Genomic DNA, 8,553 nt, shown 5'->3' with positions numbered 1-8,553 from the left:
AAAAATTATATATAACACTTCTAGTTGTGCGTCTATCAGCTTGTACAAAAAAAAAAAATCAGAACATGACAGCTCCTCTCACCCTGAATAGTTTGGTCAAAAGCAGCAGGGCAGTGAACCACCGCAGTAAAGGTTACTATTGCAAAGCCTCAGTGACCTTTTCAAGAATTCCCTTACAAATTAAAGGAAAACCTCAACATAAATTAAATGGAATTTAACATCATCACCCATCCCTGGCAAATAAAAGGTAGATTTTTTTCCAGAAAGGAACACAGCTAGCCACACAAAACTGCATGCATATTATGTTCAGGTAAATAATCTTTGAATAGATTTCAGTCATTAGTCTCAAATCAGTCTATAAGTAAAAGCATCCGGCCAAAACTGCAGTGTCACGATTCCAGTACTTAAAATCAGCCTTTATTATACTGTAGATTCCCTGAAAGATTAACTAAGCAATCAAGTATTTGAGTTGGTACTATACAGTATCCATAAATAATTAAAGTTCACTCACAAATCAAATTCATATCATATTATCATATTATCATATTATGTCCACAATATAATTTATAAGTTTATTTTTCTTATTTTTTTGTTTGAACAGCAAAACATTTAAATACAAATACATGCATATTTAAATTACCAGCTTTAGATTAAAACAGTTCAATTGGTTTCCTAATTAAGATTTTAAAATTAGCTTATCCAATTATTTGTTGCTTTAAGGAACCTTTTTGAAGATTGTGTACAACAGCTGATTAGCAATGTGGGGAAAAAATATACAGATCCATCAATTGATCCATAACGAGCAGACAAATTACAGTAGCATGAATTGAAAGGCAAAGCCTAACCAGAAAAGGGCATTCTGAGGCATGGAGTATTTTAATTAAGTTTGAAACCAAAGGAAATTAACTTGACTGTCACTGAGGAGACGTTTTCAAGCTCCAGTGATGCTTAGAGATATTCTGTTAAAAGCCTTGTAGTACCGGTAGGTTTACCTTCAGCAGAAGTAGTTAAATTGGTTGAGAGAGTCAAAGACCAGAACTGGTAATAGATTCACCAGACGACCAAAGTGAACCACACCTTACACAGGGATACTGGGCAGTGTTTCCCACAGAAACCTGATACAGCAGCGGGGTCAATGAGTGTAGAGAACCATCATTGGAAATGTCAATGGTATGCTCAAATTAAATTATACTGTACCAATTTTTAATAAACAACAAATGGCAATTTAATAAAATGAACTTAACATATAATAAACAGTGAGACGTAAGCACAAAAAATTAATTTAAAAAAGCTCATCTGAATAAATATAGAACTGTAGCTACAATGATGCTTAAAAACTGAGACACAGAGCTAAATGCAGCTGCCTATTCAGAAGACATTCTTTTTTTGCAGGCAATTAGCTTTGCAAACCCAAGTTTTACTTCTCAAGCTATTATTTAAATGGAACTAAAACATATGAATTTTGAAAAACATCACGGACTACCTGAGAAAGGATGATGGATTTTCATTATTCATGTAATAATGTAGCAGCAGCAAACTGTTAAGTTTCCTACGTGGGGCATACACCACTGGGATCAACTACAACAGCAAAGCAAGAGGTAGTATTTCTTGGGAAGCCATCGGTCAAACGCATTTAAAATTACAAGATCTTCACAGGGGATCATGAATTTCACTTTAGAAATTAGAAAAGTTTAGAATCTCTGTGGCAAGCTGAAAGGTAAAAGGGTGGTTTATAGGATGCCTCATCAATACACTCAGAATTGGCTTTGATACTTAGTACTGCACGGTTTCTCTCTAAAAATGGAATTAACCATCAGCAGTGGTTTGAGGACGTGTAGCATTATTTAAAGTCTCCAGGCTGCCAGATACACAGCTGGTGTTGTAACTTCATCTCATCAAGAGAAAAAGTGACTGTTTTGAGTAAATATTAAAGAACTAAAGTGGCTTCACTACATTCAAGAGGATATCATACTGTGAGCATAGCTCCACTGGAAAATAAACTTTATTTGGAGAATAATGAAGATGTATGCTTACAATATGAACAGAAAGTCTAATATAAAACTGACCTATGAATTATATTTCTGTTTTTGTATTAGTCGCTACACTGGGTGAAAGGTCAATGATTAACACAACAAGAATTGCTACATAACGTAAATAATACATCCCTATAAGAGAGATACGATAATACTGTAAATTATTCCATTTCCCCATTGAAATTAAAGTTGAAACTATTCAGAAAAAAAATGTCAGTCTGTTACATACAAGTACACCCTTCACTTGATACCACCCAATTTTGTTTTTAGTAGTGTAAACAGATTAAGCATCTTAGCATTTTTCCATTGTAAAACTGGAAATATCCAGTTATAATGCATAACACACACACTCATGTACACAAGCTGACCTTGGCGTTAGAAAAAGGCATATAAGATGAGCCCTTGTTTGTAGTAGGACGGTCAACCAGTTATTGCTATTAGAGTATTTCATATTTAAAATATCAGTTGAGTATATATAATATACCAGTAACGGCACACTGTACATTACACTTGACTTGAGCATTCATAGACTTCACCCTCTTTCTCTGTACGTTTAGCATTTGTTTGCTCAGAGGTTGATGCACTTGCTGCTTCCTGAGCAGCTCTTCTTTTCTCCACCCTAGCAGCCGGCTTCTTCTCTTCTTTCGTCTGCATCTTTTCGCATTAAAACTGATTAAGTCAGTGTTTGTGTTGCGATTACTTAGTACATTTGCTTTAATTTTTCACTTAAGCTGGCACTTAAACCACTCTTGAGGCAGACTGAAGACTTAAGATATGATGAGGTAGGGAAAGTGACAGCGAAGGTAGTAGGGATGAGAACGGTGCCCTGCTGGCCGCTGCCGAGAGTCAATTCTACAATAAAATAAAATAAAAATAGGAATAACTTTGGATGTCAATCATCATCCTGACAGCAGACAGTAGACGTCACATAGTATATGTGTATTAAATTTCATTAGTTTAAACAGTTTGTGTGCTACAGGTGATTTGAAATCCTGGACAGACAAACTGACAGCCATGGTAGTGTATTAAATAAGATCTCTCTCTCTCTCTATCTCTATATATATATATATATATATATATATATATATATATATATATATATATATATATATATATATATATATATATATATATATATATATATCTATATATAAATATAAATATATATATAAAATCCTAAGCCTAAATGTGCAACGATTTTATGTGACTTTTTATGTCATGCTTTAAATTAGGCTTATTTTAAAACCTACTGTACACATATATGTTTGGTATCATTCTTTTCAGAACTTATCGAACTTTAATGTGTTGTTAGATTTTCAGATTCTTTGTGCCAAGAGATTGGCACAATTTGTGCCAAGAGATTTAACCATGCCCGGGGCCAGAAATAAAAGACAAAGAGTAGGACAGCTGCTGTGCAGGCTTTTAAATGTTCAAAGCACCATGCGAGATGCATATCACGTGGCACCGCAGCAGCATCAAGCCAGCTGTTGATCGAGCAAAGAGGATGTTTAAAAAAAGGAAACAGCATTTGCTTCCCATTGTATCACTGTTTAAGAGGAGGAGCGACTGCGTCTCCTTGGGGTTCGTTCAGCCCCCCTCTTCACAACTTGAGCAGCAGTGACACGAACTGGCTGGCGAGCGAAGCGAGCAGAGGGAACCCTAGTATATATAATTAATATTCTTGAGAGTTATACATGTACAGTACATTGCTATGAGGTATATGTAGACTACTGATATTTTCTTAACAAACAGTTAAGCTTTCATATAAAGCATAAACAAGCTGAACAGTATTTAGTATTCAAACACTGGTAACAGTTCCATGGTAGTTAACTTGAGTGAGCAGAAAAATCCTGTGATACTTTTACATCTAGGCTGACTATGAAGCCATGTTACATGAACAAATAGACTTCTTTTGCTCATGGAGCTTCATTGCAGTTCCACCAGAGATGATCTACAGCAAGTTACAATAGCAATAAACCAAGTAGGAGCTTCCCTACAAGGAATGATTTTAGCTGAGGTTACAAGCTTTCCCACATTTCTTTTGATAAAATTCTAAATGAAGCATAAACCAGTCTTTCAGTATTCCGGTCATCTGGATTTAGAGGCGCCTCACTAGTAAGTAGTTTGCCAGAACACTTAATGTTAAATGTGACAATGCTTGCAAACTGCTTCACATTAAGTTCTTTCTAAACTGTAACACTGAGAAAAAACAAACATTCTACTTTAACCTGAATGGGGTAATTGTGAATTTCTGTAGCAGTTTTGTTATGCATGTACTAATGCAACTTTCTTTTTATCAGTACAATAGACTGCACATCACACTTTACTTACTACTGCTTGTTATATTCTAGGAACTATACAAATTTTAAAAACATGGTTGAATGCAAAAAAGATACTTATCCTCAGCATATCAAAATTACCATTAAAAAAATGTCAGTACTGTACTATATTATTTTTCTGACCTTTATCTAAGGTACTGGACTCTCACACAATGAGATGCATGAAGGCAAATAATTAGTACAGGTTTAACAAGTAGGCTCAGAAATAAGAAGCGTCAGCTAGACACACTGGAGGCTGGCAGAATGTCAAAATGCCTACATTGCCTAAACACACTTATTTGAAAGGAATTTAACTCTAACCTCAAGAAGAGCCTCTCTCTCTACCATTGCACTGAAGGCACGAAACTGGCAAATAGAAATGGTGGTGCCGAAGTTAACAAATAACATTTTACTGATATAGCAAAAACATCTCTCTCATGGTCAAAGTGCTTTAAAAGGATCAAAGGATGCTTGTTTCCTTAACCAGATATTCCACTTTTCAATCTCCCAAGGAAAGCCTATGCCAAGGTACTGCAGTAAATACTCAGTCCTTAAGATGAAAATCAGATCCATGAAAAGTAATACAGGTTTAACCCTTTCCATGGAACAGTGAGGAGTTGAGGGAGTTTAATAATCCCAGTCTACATATTTTGTGGACTTTTTCAAAGACTTCTTTAAAAGGACCCCATAGTATTTTGTATGAAACGCTGTAGGAATAGAAGGTTTCACAGTCACTACTGTGAGCCTTTCACTCTATTTATTTGCAAGGCTTGTGATGCATTTGCATTCTAGCTTTGGCATTAAATATTTTTGGTGGTCACAGCCATTTTCTTGCTGGCTCTTAAGGATGCCTTGCAAAAGTGTAGAGTCTGAAGTCCCAAGGACTATAACTGTGTTATTTGCAGATGAACTCTTCTTGGCCACATTTGAGTGATCTTCAGCTTGCATTGGGCCAGACTGCAGGAAGTTGAGATGCAGCAAGGGTGAGAATTATAACCTTAAAAATCTAATGTTATGGCTTTTTCCAAGAAAAAAAAGTGATTTAGGATTTAGTGATTTAGTGCAGAAAGTGCCTCAGGTTCATGAATGTGTGTTAAAGCAGCCATGAGATATACCTATGACTGTGTGCTACAGTATATGCTTTTAGTCTCTATATCAAAACAAATGAATTTTGTTTTGAGAAATTTGAAATAGCATTCAAGTCTAAACTAAAATGAGAAAATTAGGTCAAAAAAGAAAAAAAAAAGAAAAACCTTTAAATTTTCCTTGACCATTGTCAGTGGCACTAAACCAAAAGCTATCATAACTAAAGGATTTTAATTTCCTGTACTTCTTGTTAAACTATATTCCAGCTTCAAGATTTTTGATCATCAGGATTTTTCATATACAGTAATTACATACTATATGCTGTATTAATACCAGAGAGGATCATTCTTTAGCACATAATATTACAGGGCAAAATATTTATACTGTTTAAAAATAGTTAAGTCTATGCAGTAAACTTTTCTTCAAATGAAATGTCAATTCAATTTCAAAAGATTTCAATAAAAAACAATTCACAACTCTTTACTTTGAGTTATCGGACGTCTGTTTCTGCCAGACTAAACTGCAATTTCAACTATAGTTGAGAACTAAAATATATTTGAGCTGAATTGCCAGAATGTGTTAATTTAAATTGCAGATACATAGCACTATATGCTGATCCTAGCACCATATGGTGACAGTTTAGTATTAGGAGTTGGACAAAAGATGTGTTTAATAAAAATATGTACTTTGATAATAGTGTGGGTGCATGCGAAGCATAATTAGATGCTTAAATAAATGTGATTGTTTAAAAAAAAAAAAAAAACTTTATTAAGATTGTTACATTATTTTTTAATATCTACATCTGAAATTTTCAATTCCACTTTCATACTGGAAGAATCAATTTGGCTATTTTCCAAAGGGGGAATAAAAATTATTAATAAAAAAGGAAAAATACATTTTCTTGTGGAGTGTTAACACAACAAAATGATTACACACAAGTTATAAATAATCCATCTCTACAATGTTATGTAAAATACTACTCTTAGTAATATACATGAAGACCAAATACATTTTGAGGATCATCTTAATTTAACCAAAAAAAAAAAAAAAACTTTCCTGAGATTAATAATTTAATCCAGTATTAGTGATTAAATTCTTCAGGTTTGTGTTTTGAGAAAACAGTTTTAGCACTACGTAAAAATTTCTGCAAAATTTGCCAAAACATTTAGGCAGATAATACAAAACGTGCATGCAAGGAAATGTGACTAGTTTCTTAAAAGTAAGGCCTTTGTGTATTTAATTTTATGTGAACGATGTGTAACAACTGAGCCTTTAAGAATATTACCCAGATTGCCATGTGTTTCAAACAGACTGGTTAAGTCAATGGAAACAAGAATGGAAAGAAGCCATATCTTGTGCTATGTTTGCTTGCCAGAAGCTCCATAAGTGAGAAAGCAAGTGAGTGAGTAACTGGCTGTACTTTTACTGGTTCAAGAGAGATGAATATCTGCAATCAAATCTATTGGTGTAATAGACCGGTAACATGTTTAGACAAATAAGGGACACATTGGAATTAATTGCATTAACTATTACATTAATTACATGAATCAGTAAAACATTTACATTTTTAAAAGTATATTGTATACAAATACAATATACCGGAAGCTACCAAAAGGAATCTGAAATTTTAGTTATACTATAATTTGGAATTTAGGAAACCATGTAACACAAAGAACCGACTTTATTCTAATATAGTTTTCATAGTGAGTACCCACTATGCATAACACACACACTCATGTACACAACCTGAACTTGGCATTAGAAAAAACCTTATAAAGGCTTTTTATAATACAAGCCCTTGTTTGTAGTAGGATGGCCAACCAAGAGTTTGCAGCCCTGAACAAATTAAAGCAGATATTAATCATCATACAGTTGTTTTAAAATTAAAAAAAAAGGCACCAAACAAGAATAAATGTCCTAAGGATCATTAGTGTCTCTAAAGGATAAGTTAGCACTACTGTATCATGGCATTCCAATTTGACCAATTACACCTTTTGTTTTACATTTTCTTTATATATGCTTACACTTTACATACATTTACATATACATAGAATAGATACTACTGGTCAACCTACAGCAATTTCTACTTTGTTTCATTCGATTCATAATTCTCTTTATCTTTTGAGTCTTAGTATAGGTTATAAGCTCGCCCTGAGTTGTATGACCAGCATCTAACACTCATCTGCAGGATAGATGATTCCAGTTGCTTAGCCTCCAGCTACTGTGAGAAAAAAGTCAAAACCAGCTAACCCAGACAGACAAGTATTTACATTCAAAAAGAGGAGTCTAATCTATGAAGCCAGAAGGAGAGACATAAAAGAGAGAGGAAGACTACAAGCATGGCAATATTATAACCGGGCTGCTGTTCATCTGCTTTAGCCCACTTTGCAATATTTAATAGGTGACACACAATATGACTGATCCTTAATGTTAGTTTGTGCAACATAGATTCACCTAATAGAGGGTTACCATCAATACAATAGCAAAACAAGGTATGACTGCTATATTGTCATGCTTAAATGAAATTGATAAGACAGTCCACATGTAATCAACAAAACTGAATTTGGCATTCTGGGACAAATAAAGGAGCCTAAGATGTGTAAGAAACGTGGACCCAAAAGTCTGCAGCTTGGAAAATATGTAAAATGTACCAGTACAGTACGCTACATGTTTACACCTAATTTTCTGAACTGGTTTCTTCCAAATCTCCAATGGAAAACAATAAAAAAATTATTCTTGGCACTAAAATTTAAAGTTCAGGAGAAGTCAATAAATCTTGCATAGATTTCACGTTTGTTTTACTAAGATACTCACTTTTACTCATTTATTTAGAAATGCCAAATCCTAATGTCTTGATGCCATTTTCCCCATTCAAGTTCCCCTACTTGAATTTCTTTTTGTTTGTGGATTATTCAGGGAACCTTAACAGTTTCATTTTTAGTATTTCCTTCTTGCCAGAAAAGGGATGTGCGTGTGTACTCTTTAGGATCTAGTTTATGCAGATATTTACTCGCTCAGAAGACAAAAGCCAGATTAGTGAAGCAAACTGCAATAAAGTCTTCTATAATAAAATTAATTTTGCACACTTTTAAGGTAAGTGATAAGCCTGTGTGTGC

The sequence above is a fragment of the Polypterus senegalus genome, chromosome 7 (assembly GCF_016835505.1).
Source record: "Polypterus senegalus isolate Bchr_013 chromosome 7, ASM1683550v1, whole genome shotgun sequence".
Lineage (NCBI taxonomy): Eukaryota > Metazoa > Chordata > Cladistia > Polypteriformes > Polypteridae > Polypterus > Polypterus senegalus.
This window is presented reverse-complemented; position numbering follows the sequence as displayed.